Below are 26,994 nucleotides of genomic sequence, written 5' to 3'. Positions count from 1 at the left end.
TGACATGAATTATTAATTTTGGGATTTATATAATCACATAAATATGAAATCATAAACTTTTAGTTTGTATGTCCTTTAGCTATACAGCATGACCAAATGAGTATATAGTGCTTTCTTTAAAGAGCAAGGAAGGTCCTGTCTGGTGGGAGATTTCTAACATAGCAGAGCCCTTTCTTAACCTTCCAGACTTGGTTTAATCTTCCAGCGAGGCACAGCAGGTGGAAATAAACTCAAATTTGTTAAATGTTAAAATACTTGCAAAGATTCCTGTTTATAATTCCTGCTTTAAAGTTTGGATGTGTTCCCCTAAGTCAACTATCTTTAAAAATATGACCATTTTTGCTTTTTTATTTTTCTTTAGTTAAATAATTTGCATCATTCCTGAAGAATCAAATAATCAAACAGGAGATTTCTTATTAAAAATAAAAAGGCATTGGATAAATATTATTTAAACGGGAGCCTGGGAGATGGAAAAAGAAACAAGATTCAAACTTGCTAAACAATCTCAATCTTACAGAAACGCCAGGCAACTAAAATACCCTCTGGAGAGTAACATTTCATGCTTAGGAAGAAGTTATTTACTTCATGCAGGAAAGTACTTTGCTCCAAAGAGGGGCCCTGGCTCACCATAATATTGGGTTTGGCCTATCATGGGACTAGACTTAAACTATTTTATGTTCTCAATTTATTTTCACTCCATCTGGATTAGGGATAATTTTTCTAGACCCGAATTATGGAAAATTTCTCTTGTCAAAATTTTATGCCATATACTTGATGGTAAACATTTTGGTCTAATTGCAAAATTTACCACTGGGAAAGATAATTATTTAAGGTGTGGATTCAAAGTAGAATTTCCCCACCTTTAGGTAAACCACAAACACACATCTCTGAGAACTTCAAGTGCAGAACTGTACTATAAGGCAAAGAGGCATTTCCTCCTGGGCACTTCCCTGGGGAGACTCTTGCCTTTGGCTAGGGGTTGTTCCACATGTTGAAATCTTTTCTTTTTTTTCCTGAATGTGGGGGTCCTCTTAAACACAGGGGACTTGTGGTGGCCCTTTGAGGTTGCCTTGAGAATGACTCGAGTGCCTCCTTACAGTTTTACTCACTTCCCCTCTGCATTGCCATGACAAGTAGCCCATTCTCTTGCAGAGGGCTTCTTTGGAAATGCCCTAGGGTGAGCTATTGCTAAACTGCCTCCTGTCTCATCCTCCAAGTTTGCTGCAGCCAAGTGAGCAGAAGAGAGGGAATCCCTTTTAGCTTTGTGCCAGATGCTTTCACAGTTCTGTCTTGTTTTTGTTTTCCAACTGGGCAGAAATTAAGAGTTTCTATTGTCTCAAAGAACTGCTATTCAAGTTCAAACTTTAATGGTCAAAACAAAACCAAAATTCACACATATTACCCAAACAGAAATATTGGTGCTTTTATTTAAAAAGTGGCAGTACCAATGCAGATAGCCAATTGTACTTCATGCGGAATTGTACTTTATATATTTTTCAATATATTGTTTTAGGCACATACTATGTACTAGATCCTATGTTTAGGAGTGAACACTATAAAAATAAATAACACTTGGTGCTATTCTAAAGGTATTTATACTTTCTCCTGGAAAATGGGTACAGGGAGAAGACAGATATGAAAATACAAAAGTATACACACACACACACACACACACACACACACAAATTGGAACTCAGAAAGATTAACACCTCAATGCCCTTAAAATAATTTCATAGGGGAGACAATGTTTCTTCATGTGGGTTTGGAAGGATGAGTTGAATTACAAAACAGAGAGAAGGACTGTTTCCAGGAAGTGGAAACAGTATATCAAAAAAGGCACAAAGAACCCAATAGTATGGAATATTTGGAGGATAGAGTAATTTTGTTTGTCTATGACGCAGGCCTCAAGGGATATAGCCTTGCTAAGTGGGGCAGAAAAGGAAAATAGTGTCCAGGTAATAATGCCTATTAGATGAAACAGCAAGGTTTTGACTGGAAGATTTATTGTGATGCTCTAATAATAAACACATTGTGATAGTTGCATCAAGACAGACAAATACAATAGGGAGTCCAGAAATGCTTTAATTTGGGTCTGAGGTGTCCCCTAAAGGTACAAGTCTTGATTGCCAACCTGGGCACTGTTGGGAGAGGGTGCTATCTTTAGGAGCTGAAGTCTAATAGAAGAAAATTAGTTCAGTGGGAACATGCTCTTAAGGGAAATATTAAGGTCACCTCATCCCAAACCCTTCTTCTCTTTCTCTTTGTTTCTTGGCCTGGAAGTGAAGAGATTTCTTCTGCTACACACTCCTGTAATGATCTCTCTTGCTGAGCCACAGACCCAAAATCAATGGAGTCAGGCAACCATGGACTGAAACCGCTAAGACTGTGAGCCGAAAACTTTTCTCCTTTTTAAGATGGTTAGCTCAAATACTTTTTTTCACAGTAATGGAAACATAAGAAATAAAGCCACTTATATATGTATACTCATACACAGGTTTGTATATACTCAGAACTGATTTTTCACCAAGGTGCAAAAATACTGCAGTGGAGAAAGTATAGTACTTACAACAAATGCCACTGGAACAACTGGATATCTATGAGCAAAAATAAAAAATGAGACATTTGATTCACCCCTCATGCTATATACAAAACCAAAACTATAAAACTTCTAGGACAAAACCGAGGAAATCTTTGTCAAAATAGGTTTGGCAAAGATTCCTTAGATAATAACACCAAAAGTATAATCCATAAAACAAAAGCATGATTAACTGGATCTCATCAAAGTTAAGAAATTCTATTTTTCAAACAGTATGTTAAAAGAATGAAAGGACAAACCCTTAGAGGCTGGGAGAAAAAAATCTGTATATGGAATAATAAGGAACTCTAAAAACTTAACTTGAAAAAAAAAAAAAAAGTTCCAGTAAAGAAATAAACAAAAATTTGAACGAATACCCTACCAGAGAGGGAGGGGTGACAAAGGGGGACAAGTAAATTTGGGGAATGATGGATATGTTCATTATCTTAATTGTGGTGATGGTTTCATAAGTGCACACATCTGTTAAAGATTACCAAATTGCACACTTAATGTCAATTATACCTCAATAAATCTATTAAAAACAAAAATGTAGTGGGAAGATGACTTCGTCTGTTCTGCGACTGAACATTTAGCCTGGGAGGAAATTTTGCATTATGAAGCTATCACTAAGATGAAAAATATCTTTGGTCAATTATGATTTTTTTGATGTGTTCATTTGACACATACATATCAAGTACCCGAGGTTGGCTGCACTGCTGGGAATGCCTAGACCTGGGCACCAGTGAAGGACAAGATGGAGTGTTGGCTTTCACAGCTTGTTTGGTCAGGATATCTATGTAATAAGATTAAAATACGAGCTTCAGAGTTGAAAAATCTTTCTAAGAATTCCTCAAGTCTTCCACTTCTCTTTGGTCAAGAATCACGGAGTTAGTTTATAACTAGCAGCATCAGAACACAAACCCAACCGCAGAATTTTGCTTTTAATCTCCATATTGCCATTCGGTATTCTGAGCTTCAATTGCAATCAAAAAGATTGAAACGGAATTGAAATGTACTAATTCTCCTATGGATCGAATATAATTTGTTTTTCCCAGATTTATTAAGGAAGAAAATTGACAAAAATTATATATGTTTATGGCTTGCAATGTGGTATTTGGATATATGTATACATTGTGCACTGATTACTATGATCAAGTTAATTAACATATCCATAGATTCTTACAGGATATAATATCATATAAAGTCATAACTATGTTGCCCCTGAATATCTTCTTTTATATCTCCACAGTTACTTATACCACTCTGAGAAACACTGGGCCAAATATTCCCCAGAGTTCCTTCTGACACCACTTTCTTAAAATCATGTTCTGGTCTTTCTGTTCCTGTGAAAGTGGAGAATGTCACACCTACTGTAATTGTCCTGGCTTTCTTTATACTACCAGGAAAAAGCATCATGTCTCTTTCAGGACCTGGGGTATGTCTGGGTTCTTATAGGCAACAGATGCTAGAGCTCACCTTTCCTTTATATACCTCCATGGGGACAGGTGGGTGGATGTGAAAGTGAAGTCAGAGGAGAAGCAGCAAAAGACTACAGGTTGATTAAGTCGTCTCTGGGTGAGCTAAAACAAGAGAGGAACTAGTTGCTGAATAAAAATGGCTTTGTGGGCAGTACCTGAAGCAAAGTGACACCTTTTAGTTTCTTGGGCAGGGTCTTGATACCTAATATCTGATGCTGGGTAAGCTCTACTTTCTAGGACAACTTTCAGTGGTGAAGATTCTCCAGCATCCATTCCAAATCCCAAACTACCAGTTCTGTGACCCAGCAACTTTCATAGGGCACTCCAGAGTAGAAGGTTTGGGTCTCAGGATGAAGATTCCATATTATCTTCAAAGGTTGTGAGCAGAGCACAGAGGAAGCCTGATCACTTTGAGTTGTAATTAAATTAGCTTTATACATACATACACTGTGGCAGCCCTTAATCACCATTTATTTCTCATCCCAAAGGTGATGCTTCTTGGGGTACAAAGCCCTGGGACAAAACTGGCTTCAGAGAATGAACTTTCTCTTGAAAGAGTCAGAATTAGTCTGAGTTCTGTGTCTTTTTACTTTTAAGGCAGTTTTCCATCTCAACCTCATGGGACTTTAAAGCAATTTTGTTCTTCATTTGCAGGATTTCTGTTCATGTTGGGATGTTGAGCAGCATCCCTGGCCTCTACCCACTAGATCCCAATAACACTGCCCCAAGTTACAATAACCAAAAATGTTTCGAAACACTGTCAAATACCTCCTAGGTTACAGTATCAAGATCACATACATCTTTTTTTCCAGGATCAACAGCCTGTTTCCTTTTCATCTACAAATCCAAGAAGGGTAAGTCACTTAATATCTGCTCCAAAGTCATGCCTTGAATACAGAGTAAACAATTTCCCCTATTAATAAGGAGAGAAAGGAAAAATAAAATAAGCTCTGGCAAGGTACCTCATTTTATTACCATTTTATTGAGTACCATATTCCAGTTAGTGCTTTTTTCAATTTGTTCCATTATACGTGAATCACACAGAAGTTACGTTTCCATGCATTGATTTATTTTTAAACATTGTTTCCTGGAAGGTTGGATACACTTTTCAATGCTGAGCACTTGCAAAGGGAATATTCTGCACCAGTGGTGATTCTCTTCCTAAGTTGCCTTAAGACCCTCTTAGAGTTTAATAAGGAAGGCAAATAGACAGAAGATGACCTTTCTGTTTCTTGAAGCCAACTCTAGAACAAAGGTAGTAATTAGGATTCATTTTCTCTCCTCATCAAGACTGCTCAGGTCCTCTGCTGAGCAAGCCTTTGCAAGAGATGGCGTTTTTAATCAGTGATTGATAGCATGCACAGCTTTCAGGCTGGAGAATGTTCCCAGTGACCTCTACAGAGTTGAGGAACTGAGTTATGTTTCAAAAGCTTGACAGTGCCAAGATGTCTTTAAGCTTGTGAAGTTTTAGGACCAACATTATCAGTGAATTGGTTGATGGTTTCAAAATGTAGATTAGCTCTGATGATGGATTGGAACCTACAGGAAGAAATTATAGAGCAACCGTATTTCTGAGTTAAGAAAAAGCTTTCAGCTCTGTTTTCAGCAAATTGACCTAGCTTCAGTCATTGTCTGCGATCTTTTTAAAGTGACCCTATGGGACTTGAGTTTCCCAAGTTCTGCCTTGCACCCATATCTTTTCACACTCTTTTCCCTTGGTGCTCCCATTTACTTCTACTCTTTAAGTACTTCCCCATGTGTGCATAACTCCAAAATTTCTCTTTTCCTGGGATTCAGACTATGCCTTTAACTGCCCATTGCATGCTCCCTACCATGGTAGGTACAATAAACTCAGCATGCCTAAAACTAACTCAACACATTTTCTCCTAAATATCTTCTCCTAATAAATACCATCATACACTATTCACCCAGGCCCTAAACCAAGGTATCATTTCCTGTTCCTCACACTATCAGGAACCCTGACCTGTCATCAAACCAGGGACAATGTTTCATGGATTCTACTCCCTGAATATCTTTCCAAATTTTCCCAACTACATTCCCAATGTCATGTCAGCAGGTAGCAGCAGTAATTCTCACCTGGATTTTGCAATGATATCTAAATTGGAGCGTCTGCTACAACTGTCTAAACTCTTTTTTCATTCTTTGCATTGCTAGAGGAATTACTTGGCTGAATGAAACTTGTATGTGATTGTTACAACTTTGTTTGCTATTCAATCAGTGGTTCCTAAAATCACCACTGTAGCCCTTGTCACCCAAACATGGTTGATGCAACCCTTTATGAATTGATATAGGACTCTTGCCACTAGTCTTACATCTTCTATTCCTCTCACCCACGGTGGTTTTTCTCTTGCAGTTCTTTATAGTGCCACTGGAATTATAACTCTTTCTTTTTTATTTATTTTTTCTTTTTTCCCAATTATACAACTCCCAACTAAGTTCATTTATTTTATCTTTATTTTTTAAATGTGCCAAATACCATGTGTTCTTCTACTACTAAGACTTCAGAAATATTAAATTATTTAAGTTTAAAACAGCCGAAAGCAAAATTTTGTGCAACTAAGTTGAAGGATATATGAGTGATATTACTTGCAGACACACCTAGAAACAATTTTACTGATCTCTCTCTGTATACACACACACACACACACACACACACACACACACACACATTTATTTATTTATTTATTTATCTATAGTACTGGAAATTGCATCCAGGGATCCTAAAATTCAGAGCTACATCCTCAGCTTTTTATTAATGAATTAATTTTTTAAATTTTGGAGACAGGGTCTCACTCAGTTCCCAAGACTGGCCATGACCTTGTGATCCTCCTTTCTCAACCTCCCAAATCACTGCATCCAGCTACTGTAAGATATTATCCATCACCTAAGCAAGAGTTCTCAGAAACCATGAGAGCTTGTAGTGATGCAAGGGCTTAATCCTGGGGTTCTAAGTTCCCTGAGCTAGTGTCTTCTCCTTCCCCCTTTATATCTGGAAAGTTTCTTCTTACTGTCTATCCACAATACTAAACTTAGTTATAAACACAAAATGCTCATTTGTTTTCCAAACACTACTTTTAAAATAATGTAACATGTAATTTTGGGTGAGTAATTTAATCTTTCTGTGCCTTGGTTTCTTTTCCATAATTCAGGGTAAGAACTATGACCTACCTCATGGAGTTGTTTTAAGACTTGAATGAATTAATTCATGCAAACACTAAAATAGTACCTGGCTCAAAGTAAACACATAATAAAAGTTATTATTTATTTTGTTCTTGTCCACCCATCTAGACCACAAAGCTCCTTGAATTACAGGAGCATAGATAGTATCTGACACATATTAGGGACTCCTAAAATATTGTCATAAAAATGAACAAAGAGGAATCACAATAAGGATTCTAGGAATTAAATAGAATCTGCAGATTATTGGAACATATGATGCCTTATTTTCTAAGGATTTCAAAATAACATTCAGATAACACTTGATTCTCCTTGGAGACGGTGACTATAGATAGTATCTCTGTGACAGAATAACATAACTAGATTCAATTACAGAGAGGTTAAATTACCTTCCTGGTGAAAAAAATCGGAGCAGATATTACATTGGTAGACAGTAAGCATGCTAGACACTTTAAGATGGCAGAATTAGTCTATGCATATTTCATTTATTTGGTTTTATCCCAGCCATTTTTTAAAAGAGTGGCAATAGAAGACCTTCAAAGATAATAACAGCACAGAGCTCAGAAGCATTCTTAACATGCCCTTTTTTAGGTGGTTTGGAAAGCAAATAGATCACATCACCAACTTCCCATAGGTATTTTCCATGTACTTGGTTGACATCAGAGTCAAGGTGCAAGGTGGGTTTTGGCAAACCAAAACCCACCAAAAAACCAACAAAAACTAGTGTCTTTTACTCTTATAACAAATTGAACTACTGAGTGGTGTGGTTTGATTTGTCACTAGTAAGAGTCTTCCACCACTGTCTTTCTAAGACAAGAAACAAGAAGCAAAATTAAAAGGAAGAATACACACACATATCTATGATATACACACATATAATAAACATCTGGACTATGATTAATTTTTCTCCACTTTTTATTCATATTTCTACCCAAATATTGAACTCTGTATGGAAAGCCTCAACTATAAGCCTGTCAAAGTTGAATCAACAGAGTTAGTCATGATAAAAAGTATAAGTACTTATTGAATTAGAGGTAGTCATATGGGGAGAAAATCAGGAAACATTAGCCAAAGTCAATGGTTTTGTGGTTGGATTTTTCTGGATTTATATTAATGAAAAAATGTGCTTCTGTCCAAAAGATCAATTCCTAAACAAATAAAAATATTATCACACTAGCCTTAAAAAGATGCCCTTACTTTCAATAAGGGCCTGGGAGGAGGAAGGTCCTTGGAGAATTATCTAGAAGTGGATGACATTCAATTTTGTTTGCTAAACATTCTTGACCTCATGTCCTCTATAAAAATAGTTTCTTTCAGTGCAGCTGAAAAAGCTGTGATTTTGCTCTCCAGTCCATCAAGGCTAGCGTTGAAGATGGGTGTGGTTGAACTTTCAAAGAGAAAAGAAAAGCTGCCAGGCTTAGCCATCTCTCATTCCAACAACTCAAAAACAGTGTCCACCTTTCAGAATCTCCAACCAAGAAGGCACGTCATATGATTCAAGCTCAAAGTTTGTGAGACTAAGACTCAGAATATAAGAAATTCCCATGTTCCTCATGGTGGTGCGGCTGCTTTTCCTACCTCTGACTTATTAGGTTCCATACTGCCTGGGAGCCCTGTGGTATCAGGCTGAACATTTTGATGTAATCCCACCACTGTTGCTGTAGCTATCTAAGCAGGAGGATTTATTAGTTGTGAACGTTCATTTTTGTTTTTACTGGTTGACTGCCAGTAAATAAGTCACCCAAGCCATGGCTGAGTGTCATTTGATAGGAAAAGGCTGGGATCACAAGGCAGCCTTCTGTCTTTCAACCTAAAAAAAAAAAAAAAAAAAAGAGAGAGAGAGAGAGAGAGAGAGAAAATTGCTGAGGTAAGCAATGTCAAACCCAGCTGCATCAACATGATGGTGGTAAGACAAATGAGTGCTTTCACTGCTGGATATGGGGGCCAGAGAGCAAAGGGCGCCGAAGACCTCCTCAAACCCAGGCACAGCTGAAGGATGGAAGTTGCAAGGATCTGCTTTTTCAAACTCCAAGCTTTGATAAGGAAAACTCCTTCTTTTCATTCTTTTACCACATAAACACAGCTGATCTGAACGGTAACTAGAGATGAAAATCTCCTTAAATCTACACACGTACACATACATGTGTATAGGTGCACACACATATGCACATAAACACAAGAGTGTTGTTTAGGTAACATCAGAAGAAAAAGATGAGGATTTCTACATCCAGCCCCCCCTCCTTGCATTAGTGACCCACTGTCTGGCTGCAGGGTATAGGGCAGAGAGGCCAGAAGTGGGATGGAAATTTCTGAGGGGCCATTAGGAGACCCAGGGTGGGAGATGTGGAGAAGGAGGAGGACAAGGAGGAGAAGGTCTGGGCTCCAGACAGGGACTGCTTTCTTGCCCCAGGCTGCGCCAGTTCCCTGTGACTGTTGCCTGGGTGATGGCTGGGGGATTATCAGGAATGCTTGGAGACGGGTATCCTTCTTTTGGACTCATGGATGGAGCAGAAGGGGGTGGATGGCTTTTCTCTTTCTGTTTCTTCTTTTCATATTCAGCAGATTAGAGCGGCGGGTTGCTGTGGCGACGACACGGAGGAGGGCTCCTGCACACCTGCACTGCAGGCAGGAGCCCTTCAGTGTGGACACGGCCAGTCCTGGAGGCAGCTTTTTGCTGTGGGAAACACAACAACAACAACAACAAAAGGAGAAGAACAGAGAGAAAAAGAGAAAGATGGAGGAGGGAAAGGAAAAAAGGGAGAGAGAAAAGGAAGAAATTGCACTACCAGTTTAACCCATGGTAGTGCTGCTCTTTAATACATCCACAAGACATACAGTTGGTATCCCCAGAAACCTTGGGGAAGTAGCGTTGGGGGGCTGTTGAGATGTGACAGGAAACAGGGAGATGGATATCCACATCCTTCAGAGCAATCTATTGTGTGCAACATAGAGGGACAAATCATAAAACAGGGAGCACTTCAAAGCTGTAACTCTTATTTAGAAAGGCAGTCAATGACTAAATGGAAAGTCACTCTCTGATAATCCAGAATGAAGAGATTTGCCTTTTTTTTTTTGCATATCAACTTTCTAATGGGAAGAGATCATTAAGGTGGGGGAAAATAACATTCCTGCTTTCTTTTCAAACTTACAAAAGGGAGAAAGAGAGAGAAGGAAGAGACAGAGGGAGACAGATGAGCCCCGAAGGTCGAGTGTTGTCCTTTGGAATGCTCTGGCAAGACTCCAGGTTCTGCTAATGAAGAAGTCAGCTCCACGCAGTGTCCCGGCCTCACCTCTCCCAGGCGACCCGGGCTCTGCTTTCAGTCTGCTCCTGCCTTCATCAGCCTCCTCCTCTTCCCATCTTTTGATTGCCTTCTGCTAATTGTCTCTGTTTCCATTAACAAAGCATCACAATGCATTAGCCTGTCCAAAGCACTTTACAATGACAATATTTACAGAAGGTTAAATAAAATATGTATAGAGAGATTAATAGCGACTACGCCATAGACATTTTGAACTTTAAGCATGCTGGGTTTGTGTTTTTTGAGCTGGATTCTCTAGGTTGCTTCAGTTATTTTAGTATCTCTCAGACAATCCACTTAAAGGAAAGGAAAAGGTGATTAGAGAAAAACAACATTTTTTTTTCTTTCCTTGCTCTCTTTTCCAAGCAATGTGATTAGTAGGCAGTGGAACTATATCTTTCACTTTCAGTGTGGCTGAACCCAAGAACATTTCTTTGGGGTAACTGCTAGAAGTGCCCGAGAGGGACAGTCAACTGCCCTGTCAGCACAGACAGCATCACTCCTGAAGTCTTTACAGATCCTCATATTGATCATTGCAGAATGAGTTTAGTAAGATGATTTAATCTCCTAGTGTTCTTTTCATAAATCTACATATGTATCTCCTACCTTGTAGGGTTAATAAAATAGTTTTACAAGAAAGATAGCTGTACATTAGATTAGTCATCAATAAACTTTCTCTGTAAAGGAAATAAATATTTTGAACTTTGGGGTTCATATAGTCTCTCTAGCAACAACTACACTTTGCTATTGTAGCATAAAAGAAGTCATTCATGCAAATGAATGAGCATTGCTGTGTTTCAATAAAACTTTATTTAAAAAAAAACAACAGGTCCATTAGATTCATAAGCTGTACTTTTGAGCTTTTCTACTGGATTTATCTTCTGCAAAGTGTCACAGACTGAATAGGTGGGGGGCCCTCCATAACTTGCTCAGAAAATGTCACTATTCCAACACTATTCCTTTCAGTTCCCAACCTTACTAAGTACAAGTGGTCTAGTCTTTTTGTGATGCTTTCTATTGAGTTTTTAATTTGGTTTATTGTCTCCTTCATTTCAAGGATTTCCGTTTGGTTTTTTTTTTTTTTTTTTTGAGAATCTCTATCTCTTTGTTGAAATGATCTTTTGCTTCCTGCACTTGCTCTTTCAGCTTATTGGTATTATCATTCATTGCTTGCATTTGCTCTCTTATCTCATCCTTTGCTTCGAGAATCATCTTAATCATGTATAATCTGAAGTCCTTTTCTAACATTTCTTCTAACATAATGTCATTGGATTCTATTACTATAGAATCTAGATTTGTTTGGATCATTTTCTTCCCTTGTTTTTTCGTGTTGCTCATGTATCTTCCCCTCTAGCAGTGCAGATCCGGGATATTGTAGATTCCCCCCTATAGGCTTATAGTGGCCCTATAGGTTTCCAAAACCCTTTCTTTAAGGGGAGATCAATATTAGCAGTGCCCAATTCAGACACTATGCAATCCTAGACCAAATAGCCCCTATGAGGACAATAACAAAATTGTCATAATAAACAGAATGAGTTAAAATATTATCTTTGGTAAAACAAACAGATTTACAGTAAGGTCTGGAGTTTCAAATAGAGGACAAAGGGGATGTAGAATGTGGCTGTTAATGGGATAAAAAATATTATACAGAAGTTCTAGATAATAAAAAGGGTGAGAGTATAATCAAAAGAAATTGGATGTTAGCATGCAAAAAAGGGAGAAAGAGACTCTGAGGGAACAGGTAAACAAAAGGAAAAGAGAGCAAGAAAAGTAAAGAAATAAAAACTTAAAAATTTTCAATTAGTAGAAAAAAGAAAATCTACAGTATAACAGTCATACAGTAATGAAACCTCCCAGTGTTCAGTAGCCTGATGCATGAGAGGTACCTGACAATGAGCTTACTAAGTACAAATAGTCAACAAACTAGTTCGACTGAAGAATGCATCCAATCTACTCATGTGACCAGAATTTCTTGATTTTGTTTTAATAAGAAAGTAAATAAGAACATTGAAAATAGCAGTACATATTTGAACTATTGCAGTATATGTTTGTTTAGTCTTATAATGACTGATCCATTGGAAAATTACTGGACAAGCAGCTTACACTTTGAAAAAGCAAAATCTGCCCTTTGTAATGGTCATGAATTTCCAAGGACTCATTTGGTGCCCAGTTTTCTATAGAGTCCAGTGCCAAAATGCCTTTTATCACAGGGAGGCAAGCAATACATTGAAACGTATTTCATGAACTGGGCATCATATGTAGAAGTAACAGCCAGAACTCCCTGCCAGGTCTCCTCTGAAGGGCAGGAGGGTCCCCAGTGGACCAGGCATCTCACAGTATGACTTATGCTGGAAAAGTCAGCAGGTAAGGGATTGGTTGTAAAATCCAAGTTACATTCTGAAAATGGTTTTTTTCCCTAAATATGAATTTAGATAATTACTCTCTCAATTTTCATCTTTATTTTTAGGAGTTGCAGGTGTTATTCTTGCTGTACAGCATCATACTCAACATAGCAGAAGGATGTGGAGATATATGGTCATCTCTTTTCCATGTATAAATTCCACGGCGGATTATAGTATCAGGACTTATTTTGTATGGACTTATTCAAGACCAAAGAGCCTGTTCTTTGGGAATTACACTGATAATTGATTGTGGAGTTTGGAAAATTTGATTTGGTGGAAACTCCAGGAAAGACCACCTTTGTGAATAAGGGGTAGAGATTATCCTAAAAGAAATAGAAATTTTCTTTGTTTCTTACCGGGCTGAAAATTGGGAAGGCTGAATCCCCAATGGAGTTGTGATGACCCAGGGAATCCACATAAGTCTTATAGGCAAGAACCAAAGAGAATGATTAGAAAAATGGATATGAATTTCTTGTGAAGAACCTCAGAAATCCTTGGGGTAAGAAATATGAGAAAAACCTGCTTTTTTTTTTATTTTTTATTTTTTTTTTATTCAGTCAATTGGGGATTCAGATTATTATGATTTTTCCCAATCTAGTAAATCAAAGGACATCAAGTTATATTACTTACTATGGTCCCTCATTCACACGGACCAAATAACACCTCATGCCTGCTAAACTAGCTAAGTGAAATAAGCCAATCCCAAAAAAACAGAGTCCACATGATTTCTCTAATAAGTGGTTGATGATACATAATGAGGGCAAGAGGAAGGTAAGGGAAGAATGGAAGAAGGATGTTGTGTAGACAGAAATGAGGGGTGGGGTGGGGGTGAGGGAAGGAAAGATAGTAGAACAAGACAAATATCATTACCCTATGTACATGTATGAAGACACAAATGGTATGACTCTACTTCATGTACAACCAGAGAAATAATAGTCATACTCCATTTGTGTACAACGAATAAAAATTTAAAAATAATTTAAAAACTATAAAAAATTGGCTATTATCAAAAGGACAAGGACTGAGACTGTAGCTCAATGGTGGACTGCTTGCCTAGCACATGGGAGGCACAACATAAAAATAAATAAATAAAATAAAAGTATTGTGTCCATCTACAACTAAAAGTTTTTTTTTTTTTTTTAAAGTACTAAAGGTATAACATGTTTCTAAATATACAGTGAAATATCATTTGGCCTTAAAAATAAAAAGGAAATCCTGTCATCTTGCCATCTGGGAAGACATGGATATACCTAGAGAACATCATGCTAGGCAAAATAAACCAGACAAAATGTATGGGATCTGAAATAGTCAAATTCATAGAACCTGAGAGTGGAATGGTAGTTGTCAGAGGCCAGAGAGATGGAGAAAGGGGGAACAGTTAGTCAAAGGGTACAGAGTCGGCTATGCAAGATGAATAGTTCTGGAGACCTAATGTACCATATGATGAGTCCAGTTAACAAAACTATATTGCGCATTTGAAATGTGCTAAGAGAGTAGATCTTAAATGTTCTCACTTTAAAAAAAAAGGTAATAAAAAGAAACGACAATGGTAAATATATTTTATATTTATAGGTATAAATATACGTGTATCCAAACATCATTGTATACCTTAAACATATAAAATTTTTATTTAGAACATCAATGTAGACAAATTAGTCACGTAATCAGTAAGATAATGAATACAAGGATTATATAGGTGATAAAATGAAGTACCATTTTCTAAAAATAGTAAGTGTACAAAAAGGTACAGAATGGGAACTTCTCTTTCTCTACTAACAGTGTGAGTAGAAATGAGAAGATACAAAGTATCAGTCATAGTCTTCTATTGGATCAGTATTGAATACAAAGTTAAACTAAATTAACTGGAATATTGTGCATTAAAAATTAAAAATAACATTATGCCCTTATCTTTTGTGATCCATACCAAATAAAATAATTAGGGGTTAAGATTAGAAGATTTCCAAACTAGACCTAGATAATGCCTATAATTTCATGTTAATATGATGAGAAATATTCACAAAAGAAAATGGCTGCATTCCAAGGCACCATTTCCAGATGAACTCATAATCAGAAAGTATTTTAGAAGAAACTTTTCATGTCATTGATAGTCAGATATCAGTAAAATATCAGGGAAATATTGTGAGCTTTCAATAGACTTGTATAGGCGTTCCCTTTCATTGTTAAGACTGATTTGGAAAATGACCATCATAGTACAATTGCAGTGCTTTGTTGGGGAAACTTTAAATAGTGTGTGTATGGGGGAAAGGAATGGCATCTAAATGTTAAAATATTTTGAAATGGATAAAGAGATAACACTATATAATGATATTTCTTCCTCTTTGTTCTGCCAGGTTAATTTTGGGGCAGACACCTGGTAAATTTTTGTCTTATAGAAGGGATTGCTTTGGGCAAGTGCATGCTGGTTGCAACATCCAGATCTTCTTCCATCCAGGTTTGCTACACAGTGGGACTTGAAGACTACTGGGGGTCAGGATTATAACTGCCTCTAATTGCTGTTCCCATCTGTTGTAGAGAAGAAATATCTTTATTCTTTTTGATGAAAGCAGGAGAAATAATATATAATTTGCTAAAAGAAAAAGCACTTCTCTATTAATCTTAATGACCAAATAGTTAAACCTGTTGCCAGGGAATCAATTTAGGGGGAAAATAAATGGTTTGAGGGAACTGAAGTTTGATTCTTCAACTTTAAAATCTAATTCAGAGTAAAGTCTACTACAAGGGAGACTATACTGCAGGGAGAAGAAAAGTGGCTAAGGTGAAGCGGACCACACTGTTGATCAGTTGCATATTGTGCATGTTAAATGACATCTCTAGGGCCCACATAAACAACCCTGTGTCATAGGTGTGACTACTTCATTTATAGCTATGGAAACTGAATCTCAGAGAGATCTCATAATTTCCACAAACTCTTGTCAAACAGGGATTCAAGGTGAATTTTGAATTGGAGGTCTAAAAGAATGCCAACTGAATTGAGATGATTGGTTGAAATTTCTGTTAAAAGAGAAAAAAGAAAAGAGAAGGAAATGACAATAGTCATACAGGAGCTTTTCCGGGGAAAGTCCATTTTCTTTAGTACGGTATAAAGACTGTACATTGAAAGGATATTATTAAGTCTCTTAAAATGCAATAAAAAAGCAATAAATTTTTTTTGTGAAGTATACAATGTCCAAATACATGAAGTTAAAAATTCTAACACCTCTGCTGATTTTCTTGTAGGGGGAAAAAAATAGCTAAGTGGAGCTCTGCTACCTTTGCCCGTGCTATTGTAACCACATGGAAAGCAAGGTTCCACAGGGACCTGGACAATGTACAAAACATTCCCTGCAAAATGCCAGGTACAACCATGGTAACCTGCTCATCAGAGGGTGTTGATTCCAAGTCTGGAATAATGTTCCTGAATATTTCTCTTTGTGTTGAGAAATTCAGGGAAATGCAGCAGTTTGGTGATAATGCCAATTGTTAGAAATATTTTCTCCATCTTCTACTTACACTTATATAATTATGTGTTTGCATTTTTTCTATTTCAGTTTAATTTGAGTCTCCAGACAGATATAAAGATAGGATAAAAGTCACTGGTGAAATAATTTATAGTCTCTACTTCCTGGAGCTTCACATATTTTGGGAGGGGCCAAGTAACAGGTCTAGAATGTGCAGGCCTATTATAAAACCACAAATAATACATCCAAATATTTCAAATATGTAAATCAAGCTAACAACATTTAAATTAAATATGTTCTATTTTTCATCCTTGAATACAATACTATATAATAATCTGCAAGACCAAGTTCACACCACCAAGTCCTAGGTTTCTTAGAGTCCTGCAGAGGAACATGATGGTATCAAAGTGACACCTGGGCCTCAGAACATTCAAGGCCCAGGTCTGCACTGTGAGTGCCTCAGACACCAGTGGCTAATCTAGCCTGTGCTCACCAGCTCTGTCTACTGTCTTCTTTCACACGCACAATGCAGTCAGCTGCTCCTCAGCCTCCCTCAAGCCCTGGGGCACATTCCACCCTCCTGAAAGAAGACTTCAAAGGAGAGGTCAGCAAAGGCCTAGAAGTGGATTCCAGGGTCTTGTGGTGGTGGGGGGGCGGGGTTTCTGGTCTAGGATACATACATGACAGCCTAGAAGGGAGAGGCCTAACCTATAGGCTAAAACAATATTGGGGCCCAGCACAGTGGCACACACCTGTAATCCCAGCGACTTGGGAGTCTGAGACAGGAGGATCACGAGTTCAAAGCCAGCCTTTGCAAAAGTGAGGCACTAAGCAACTCAGTGAGATACTGTCACTAAATGAAATATAAAATAGGACTGGAGATGTGGCTCAGTGGTTGAGTGCCCCTGAGTTCAATCCCTGGGACCCCTTACCCCCCCCAAACAAAAACAAACAAACAAACAAAAAACAATATTGTGCCCTCAGAGGCCTTTCCCTGGTAGAGGAACATGATCTGAACAAGGACAGAGTTGGGTACCCTGAGCACTGTCAAGTAGAGCTGACCAGCTAGATGTTGAAATCAGACAAACATAATGTTGTTACCTGTAAGTAAAAGCATTCATGTTAATTTTTATTATTTTATTATTTTATGATATTCTTCAAATATCATAAAAAAGAATATATTAGGCATTTTCTATTGCTTATGTTCTTTTTTTGGCAGAACAAATGCTATGAAAAAGGTTCATATATGAATTTATAAAAATTTGTATACACTGATTAGTCTGTTATCTTGTTTTGAGAAATAAATAGAACAATCTCAATTATAATGCTACCTTTTCTTTAAAGTAGAAATTTCAAGATTCTAATTCATGTTTGGAAAAATATCTTCAACTATGAGACAGTCTACCTTTTTTTCTTCGTACTATTATAGAAATTTCTCTAGGTTTCTTCAAAGGTTGTCATTTTAGGTTTATTTTATTGCACATTCCACTTTCTGTTTATCATGACTGTTAATAATTTATTACTTTAGTCATTGCCTAACCAAATCTTTGATCACAGTGTTCCTGTTGTCTTTAGGTACATTAGTTCTCAAATGATACAATCACTCACTTGCCCTTGTTTTGAATTACTTCCTCTTTTTCTAGATTTTTCTGGAAATTTACACTCAGTTCCCAGAAATGATTTTCTTGTCCTCATTCCAAATTGCATGGTATATTCTTCTCCTCAGCATCACATTATAAATCAACCAAAGATTAGTTTGACATTATTCCTTTTTTGGCAGACACAATTTTTTGTATTAATAATATTTAAGGTCCTCAACCTATGCTTCTATTCATTTGTATTTTGGACATGTTGCTCAAATTTCTAAAGAGAGTCTTCCAAGTCATTTATGATTTTTGAATCCTGACTTTCTATAACCATGTTTTGTAAAAACAGATTTGCAAATTTCATTATTTCTTTGTTTGGCTTATTCATGGTCCTCACTAAGTGCACTAAAATGGGAAGGAATCATTCTTTCTTTTACAAAACAGTTTTCAATGTGACATTGGTTAATTATAATCTACTCTCACTCTCATCTGGTCTACCCAATTCTTCAGTCATTTTCTGCTGTAATATATTGAACTCAAGAAAAATAAATAATTGCTGTAATATTTAGTATATAGTTAGTATATGGGATTATGGTCTTTATTTCCTTTGGAAAGGTAAATCCTATGAAGTCTATCCTATTGTTGCTGGTTAATATTTCCCTCCTTTCCTTCAGAAGCACTGGAGAGAGATAATTCAGATCTAGGTTCAACTTTTACTTCTGACCGTTGGAAGCTTCCAAATTTGGACCTATTTGAGTCTTGATATCAATAGTATATAAACATAGAAGATTAGATTATTTTATAATCTGTTCTTCAATTGTTCTCCATGTCTTGAAATTATCCCCATTAGCTACCACTGAGGCATGACTACAGTGTATCACATTGATTGGAACATCATCTCTATGCTTCCACAGTTAAGATGCATGAGACACTACAATGGAGATTTGTGTTTTCAGTTTAGTGACTTCAGTCACCAGAAACCAAGAATAGTTTTGAGAATTCAGTGACTTATGAGTGTTGAATCAGAAATATTAGTCAACTCAGATCCAATGGTAAAATCAGATTTTCTCTATGTCACCAGGAAGAGTTAATATCTGGGTGTGTGACTCACCACAAGTGAGCTAATATCTTTTTCATTCACATGCTGACACATTTCTCTCCATGTTTTATTTCATTCTGCATAATATTGGTAGGAATTATTCTGATATCCATTACTCTGGCCTTCTCTACCCTTGCCTGTGTCCCCCATGAATACTCTCTTTTCCATTCTCTTCCAGTCAGTGGTCTGCTCCCCTGCAGGTCTTTCCTTCTAATTCTAGTTGAGAAAGTTAAATGGAAAATAAATTGAGCCATTTTCTTTACATTCTTGTTATTATAATCTATGCTCTGCCTAAGGCATTGTAAATAGTTGTGACTAATTAGAGGATGGCTGGGAAGAGAGGGGAAAGAAGAAAAGTACAAAGATTAATATTTCTCCATCTTATTTTGCTATATATCAGGGACAAATTTGGGGCCCCACTCCATTTCTTAATTAATTTTATAGTTTTTCAGTAATCAGCGCCTTAACCAAGGCGTTGAATTAAAATACTCAGTCTATTTTTTGTTTTGTTTTAAATCTGAGTAACTGGACCTGCATATCATGCCGGTTATCTAGGGCATTAGACCTGGTGCTATTTCCGGTCTCTGCCATATAAAAAGCTTTCCCTTCGGTGCACAACCTTAGATAAAAATCTTTTGTATAACTTTAAGTAAAGGGCTCTGAAACTGGGAAAACTTGTTTTGAAGTGTGACTTTGTGCAAGTTTTTTAACATCTCTGAAGATTATATATACATGTGTGCATGTAAGCATGTATTTCTTAATAACAAGGGTATGTTCTTAAAATGACTCCTTAGATGATTTCATTTGTTGTGCAAACACCACAGACTGTCCTTACACAAACCTACATGGTCTACTCTACTTCAAACCAGACCATATGGGACCACCATCACATATGAGGCCTTTTGTTTACTGAAACATATTTATGTGGCATGACTGGATGTATCTGTGGGGAGGCATTTATAATTTTTTAAAAATTGTGTTAGAATTTTCATCCTGTACAGAATAGATGGAAATGTCAATTTGCTGCAAAGAATATATTACAGTATGTATTTAAAGCCAACATCTGAAAACAAGTGCTAGGTTTTATTTTTAACTAAACTTTTGATTCGTTTTAAAATTTAGCACTACTAATCATGTTTGGATTCAACAATTTAATATGGTTTGTTCAGGTTTGTCTTCCTCATAATCACTTTTTCACACCATATCTCTCTAGAATGGACTCACCAGCACTGACATATTTGGCAATAGGTCGCTTTTCATTTTCCTAGATTATTTGTAAGAGTTTCGCTTCTGTAACATTTGTGCTTTTGAAGGGGTGTACAAAGGTAGATGTTTGTTTATGAAAATGGATATTTCTCTTTCTGAATCTGCTCTCATTTACTCTCTCAAAAGTTTCAAATTTCCGGGGGGAGAGAGAGAAAGAGAGAGAGAGAGAGATCATCTTTTGGCAATCATATTAATTGTGCTAATGATGATTCTGATCTGCAACATCCCTGCCTGATGATCTTCCAATCTAAAGTTTTCCATCCTTTTGGTGCCACATTTTATAAAATCTTCTTGGATCCCTCCTACTCCAGGAATTTCTTCTTTTCATTTTGTCTTTAAGTCATTAACTATACTGTGCATTTAACACTTATCATATGCCGTATCATATTTTAATATTGCTTCCTGGTTCTATGAGTGCATCTTGTCTCCCTAATTCTTTTGCGCATCACACTAATGAAGGCTCTACTGAATCTCTGTGTGTCCTCCTTAGTGCCCAGAAGTCCTTTGCAAACAGCATGAGCTTTTATCCTTGGAGGAGTGTTGACTGATTGAGACTATTGCTTTTATATAGTACGTGGTAAATTATTGTATGTGAAAAGTAAAGGAAATACATCAGAACATTATCTATATAGACAGAAACGAAAGATGCTTTTTACTAATGTTGACTCTTTGGGGAGTTTGCAACCAGTGGGAAGTTCCTTCAAAGCTCCATCACTAGAAAAATCAAGATAGCTTTCCTTGACAACAGGAGTACCTGGGCTTTTCTCTGTTTTTAAGAAATAAAAGAAGTTGCATGTTCATTCCTTTCCTGGAACTGGTGTTTCCCAGGTCTAATTCCCAGCATGCTATATGCATTGGAAATCAATAGCATTTACTTGTCTCCTGGATGTTCAATACCTAGGGCTTTGTTTTGTCCAAGTTTAGACACTATACCCTCTGTCCAGAGTTGAGTCATCCCCAGGCATTCCTAGAAGTGTATTTCTTTCTTATCTACTTCCTTTCTCTAAGCCTCTGGCAGCCTTTCCTAATGTCTATAGCATCTCATGCAGTTCCTGATATTGTTCCATGTTCCTTTCCAGAATGCTGAGGAAAGAAAGCGAAGGCTCTCTCTGTTACTGAGGTTCGCAATCAGAGGTGGGGGCCATGACTTGCCTGTAAGCGAGTCTTTTTACTGAAATGCTCCTGCAGGCCTTGTCCACTTACAAAGGCAAAATTCTCCTCACCCTAATCCTAGCTGGCAATTGATAAATACACTTTCTCATCCTATGCAGGAGCTCAGATGCTATCTGCTTCAGGAAGTTTTCCGTGGCCTACTCAATAGCACTGATTTCTCCTTCTTTTTGCCCTTCTTACCACATCTTCTCCTTCTCTTATTGGACTTATCTGAGTACATGACACTGATTTGTTGGCTGTCGCTTAGCTTTCTCAGTGATTCCTGAGAACAAGGCCTTTCTTAAATAATTTCAGTATCTCCAATATCAAATGCCCTCAATGCTTAAAGAAACAGTTCCTTGAAAGCTGCATATGTTCAATAAAGATCCCACTAGAACATTATTTATTACATTTCAAAGTGCCCTGTTTCATATCTCCAGAAACTTCTCTCTGTAATTGCACCCAGAATGCATGTGTTTCTCTTGGAGGATATATTTGCTTCATCTTAGGAACACTATGCTTTGTGTCTGATAAAATTTCCGGTTATATTTTGGACCAATCCTTAGAAAAGGCTGTATCGTGCCTTTGTATTGGCCTTACTATCGGTTCCATTTCAGAATTCCCCCACCCCTGTTAATTATTCTTTGCATTTCCTGCCTAATCCTTGCCTATGTTATTGGTGTATTTATCTGTCATACATCCTACCTTGAATAATTTCTTTGGAATAAGGCGGGATATAAACAAATAAATACCCACAAAATATCTGTAAATTAAATTTATTCATCCATTCAACACTGACTTAGGATCTATTGACAAATCAGAACTGTTTACAATAGGTGGCCCTACATTCCTTTGACCCAGAAAAACTAAAAATCAATGGAATTTGGGAAAGAAAAAGCAAGGGAAAGGGGAGGTGTCAAAGCTGGTCCAACTGTTTGGATGGTACCAGTCTCTGAATTAGGGAAAAGAGGAGGAAGGCCAGATTGGAAAAGGCACTGCCAACACGATTCTAATGTAAATAATAATCATTATAACTGACATCGTTCAGCCCCGTGTGGTTTGCAAAGCATGCTAACCCAAATAACAGTCATAAAATGAACATTTGTCTGGTGATCTAAACTTTATAAAGATTATTTGTTTCTAACAACGAGCCTGTGATTTGGCAAGGGCCGATAATACAATTTCACTCTCATTTGGTGGATGAGGAGGCCAAGTTTCAGAGGGGCAAAGGACGTGGTCTTAGGTGGGGAGCTTTTCATTTTCTGTCCGGTGGTCTGTCCCCAGCTGATAGTGCTTCATCAAAAACTAGAAACACATCTGAGTTACAGTGGGGAGCACACGTCATACACTCTCTGGCTTTCTGAAATGAGAAAACACTGATGAAAGTAGACATTATTGGTAAATGTCTTCCCCATCATTTAAATTTTATTTCCAGTGAACTTCTTGCCTCAGTGCCCCCAGCTCCAGCTTCCTGGGTTTGTTCAGGGCGACCTGTTTCTCAGTCTCCTAGGAAAGGACAGCACATAGCAGAAGGACAACAGCCCTAAACAAACATTTAAGTAGCCTTAACTTTAAAAGCATCTTTAATAGGAATGTTGAGATGATCTTTCTGACACAATTTACCTAAGTTTGAATAAAGACTGAGCAGCACATGGTAGATATTAAATAACGATTGATTAACATGTAGGTCTCATAGAGTATAGCAATTGACAAGCAGTCCTCAGAAAGATTTTTAAGCTTCTGGTTAGAGACATTTATGCACATAATGAGCATATCATAACTTAGAGCATGTAGGGTTTTGAGTTAAAAAGGGTCAATTTCCAGTTTTATCTTGTGCACTTTATAGGAAAAAAACAGAAAAAGAGAAGTTAAGTCAGGGGATAAAGAGGTTTGAGTCAAAAACCATGACATAATTACACCTGCAGTATACAGTTGACTCCTGGGAACTACAGTCCCTGATTTCTCTGTGTCATTCACCTGGCTGGACCAAATGCTGAGTGCCAATCCTGAGAAGCCTAACTAGAGATTTGTCAGACACCCTGCATACACATACATTCTGCTATACGATCACGGTTATTATGAGACCGTCACTACAGTTTCGTATGGGGGTACTGCTCAGTCTAGGAAAATCAGCTTTGTACTCCAGCTTGGAGAATAGATGAGTAAGAAATAATGCAAAGTCTAATTCCCATTCCTGGACCAAAACAAACAAAAAAACCAAAATAAACAAAAACACGAGGACATCAGATAAAATATGATACTGACTTTGTTCCCAAATGGATTATCTAGAAATTTGTGACTTTGACAAATCGAAAAGACAATAGGAAAAAAATAAATAAAAGAGTAACATACATTTCTGTATCCTTGGCCCAGTCTTCCTCAGTCAGTGTTCTATTTTTCTTACCACCCAGATACTACAGCATTTGGCACACGTGGGATCTTAGTATTTTAGGGTTGGAAGGGGAGCTCTCCCACCCTGGTTTTATCTGGAGGCTGGATAAAGGTTTGGGATTTAGCAATAGGCTTTGCTAGCTCAGCTTGTGAAAATCACATTCTTTATCAACTCCCCAGATGGTTTAGATCATTAAAAACACAACAAAACAAAACAAAAGCCCTTCAGAGTGTACACTGTGAAGATATTCTCTAATTTCCAAGAAAAATAAATATATGTCGAATTTCTCACAGATTTCTCACACTTTCTCAGTATACAGCCTGAATCACTGTGGTGAATGGGAACTTAAAGCCACCGTTTTTGAAACTGCAAAGCCTTGTGCTGAATACTTAACTTCCAACAGCCCCTTTGGCTTTCCAGCTTGTCCATCAGCCCCCAACTCTAAGTCAGTATTTATCTCTTGGGGCTTAGCTTAAACTGAAAAGTGGATGTCTTTATTCAATGAATTTGGGGCAACTGGCTCTCAATAAGCAACAAAAACAAAAAGGCTGTTTCAAGTCAAAGAGACCTCAAGAAACGATCCCACCATCTGCTGAGGAGAGAGAGAAATGAGCCTGTGGGCCAATAGCTCTTTATTGAATAGAAGAAATAGTATTGTCATCTGAATTTTCTGCAACACTCTTTGGATCAAAATATTATAATCACAACAAATAGATGCGGCCACACTTAATGGACACTCAAAGGGCCAGACCACTGCCCGGTTTGGATCATTTACTGTCATTTGGAAGTAAAACTGGGGGGCTGAGGGGCTTGGGGTTGGAGGGAGAAAGGGAGACCTCGCGTTAAGCTGGCATGCACCAGTGGGTAAATGGCTGGCATTTGCAGAGCTGCGTTGCAGGGGAGCTTTTAGCAGTTTGCCACTGCCAGCTGATGTCTCTGTGAACATCAGTGCCAAGAAGCCAAAAATGAAAGCAGGTGCAGGGGCAGAGGAACTGAATGTGGGGGGCGGGGGGAGGGCTCAGCAACAGAACTTCTGTTGTTAAAAATTGGTTGCCTTCATTAAAACCTAAACAATGCCTCACTTTAACTCTGCAGCACATTTTTAGTCCGCTAGAATCCTGCACACACACTTAAGACTAGCCTCTTACATTTATGCACTAGACTAAGAGATTGTTTTTTGTTTGTCTCTCTCCAAAGCTGTGGATTGTCTGCAAGCCTGCTGAACTCCGATGAGAGCAGCTTTCCTTCCAAAGCCAGGAGCATCTGCTTCTCAAAGTGCCCCTTTCCTCCCCTCCCTCCCAGAGTGCCCCCTCTTCAGAAAGTCCCACTTCTGCACAAGCAGGGCCTGGGAACAGGGAATATTCCTGAACTCCGCATGTCTTCACCAGGCACTGCTGCCGGTTCAGCTCTCTGAAATGCTGCTTTCCGATGAGAAAGCAGACGGGATGCAGTGTCGCCTGCGATTTACATTTCCCTCAAAAGCTCTGTGTTCCTGCAACATTGTTCCTCAAGCCCACCACAAGTGACCACAGGGGGAAAAACAATGGGGTATGCAGAAGGAAAAAGGAGTAAAGGTAAAGGTTCACACCAACAGAGGGAGGGAACTGAGGTTCACCACAGGGCACAGTGAAAATCAAGAATAAAATAGGCAGACATCTGCCCCTCTGCTGCCTGCGCGGCTGAGCCATTCCCAGCACGGACTTCATCAGCGAACTCCTGGCACACTGTAGAATGGGAATGTCATCTCTCACGGAGATGGGACAAAAACATCCATTGCATGCAGCCTTCTCACCACTGCGGTAGAGGGACAGCAAAACCCGAGAAGAGGAAATTACAGGCAATCTGTGCTTGTTGAAAACGTACTTGGGTCGTTTTTTTTTTTTTTTTTTTTTTTTCTAATGGACATTATTGCAATGGGAGAAACAGTATGTTCTGCTTTGTTTTTACAGACTTTAGAAAATACAGAAATGACAAAGTTCATCAATGAACCAGATGCTGTGCAGAAACTCGACAAAACTCAGTCTATTACAACTATGATGCCAAAATTAGCCATCAAGGATTTTGATTAAAATTTGATGTGGATATGTATAGTGACTCCCAGGAATGGTGGAGAGAACTAGATTTGTTCCATCGCATTATGCTGCGGGTAGTTGATATTCGGTCCCCTCTCTTCTACCACAGAGTGCTACTGTCCTGTCCACAGTAGGTTTGCTTATTTTAAGGTTTTAAAATCCAGGACAAAGTTTAAAGACTCAGAATAAATATAAATGGGATCAGATGCCTAATGAGTAAGTGGAAAAAAGGAATGAAATGAATAATGCAAGTAGAGTTTAGGTTTTAGTCTGAATGAAATATTGAGCTGTACCACAGGCTCTTACAAAGCTGAGATGTCTGAGAGAAGAAGACGTCTAATACCTGGGGGAGACCTAACCAAACCAAACTGACATGCTTGCAAACGGCATTTCAACAGAACAAAAAAAAAAAGAAGAAGAAGAAGAAGAAGCAGAGAACGCTTATAGTATAAAAGAAGTTTCAATCTCAGGACTAAAAAAAGTTAAAATTTTATAGGAAAAGAAGTTGCATGTATGAAATGTGTATATCAAAGAATATTCAAAATGTATGAGAATTTGAGGAAAATGAACTCAAATCTGGAGGGGAAATTGAAAAAATGTGTATCAATTAGACATTTTCACTTATAAGACTTTATCTTGGTCAAATATAAGACATAATACAAGGAGTTCGCTGTGGTAACATTTAAATATTGAAATAGAAACATCCTTATTAGCAAAATATAAGAAAACTATGGCTACACATAAATCATTCTTTAGAAAAATTATACGGACATAGGAAACCGCTTACAATGTTTGCATAGTGAAAAAATAAGTTCTAAAATAGTATAGTATACCAGATGATTTAAATTCTGTGTGAAGCATCTACTACTCTAAAATGTTTACAACATTTATTCCAAATTCTAGGATTACAAGTGATTTTTTTCTTAAATTATTCCCTGTAATCTTTCTTCATAAATTTTGAAAATGAAAATTTACATATTTTGAACTTATTTTTTTTAAATAGTATTCCATATGTAG

The 26,994-nt window shown here is 37.6% G+C and overlaps 1 long non-coding RNA gene across 1 annotated transcript; it reads left to right on the top strand.

Annotated features, from left to right (window-relative positions):
- The first annotated feature begins 12,471 nt into the window (after positions 1-12,471).
- Positions 12,472-26,642, top strand: LOC306645396. The gene is made up of 3 exons (XR_013759637.1): positions 12,472-12,914; positions 13,018-13,451; positions 25,103-26,642. It is a non-coding gene; the product is annotated as an uncharacterized lncRNA (long non-coding RNA).
- The last annotated feature ends 352 nt before the right edge of the window (positions 26,643-26,994 follow it).

Source organism: Sciurus vulgaris (assembly GCF_902686455.1).
Source record: "Sciurus vulgaris genome assembly, chromosome: 15".
Lineage (NCBI taxonomy): Eukaryota > Metazoa > Chordata > Mammalia > Rodentia > Sciuridae > Sciurus > Sciurus vulgaris.
This window is presented reverse-complemented; position numbering and strand designations above follow the sequence as displayed.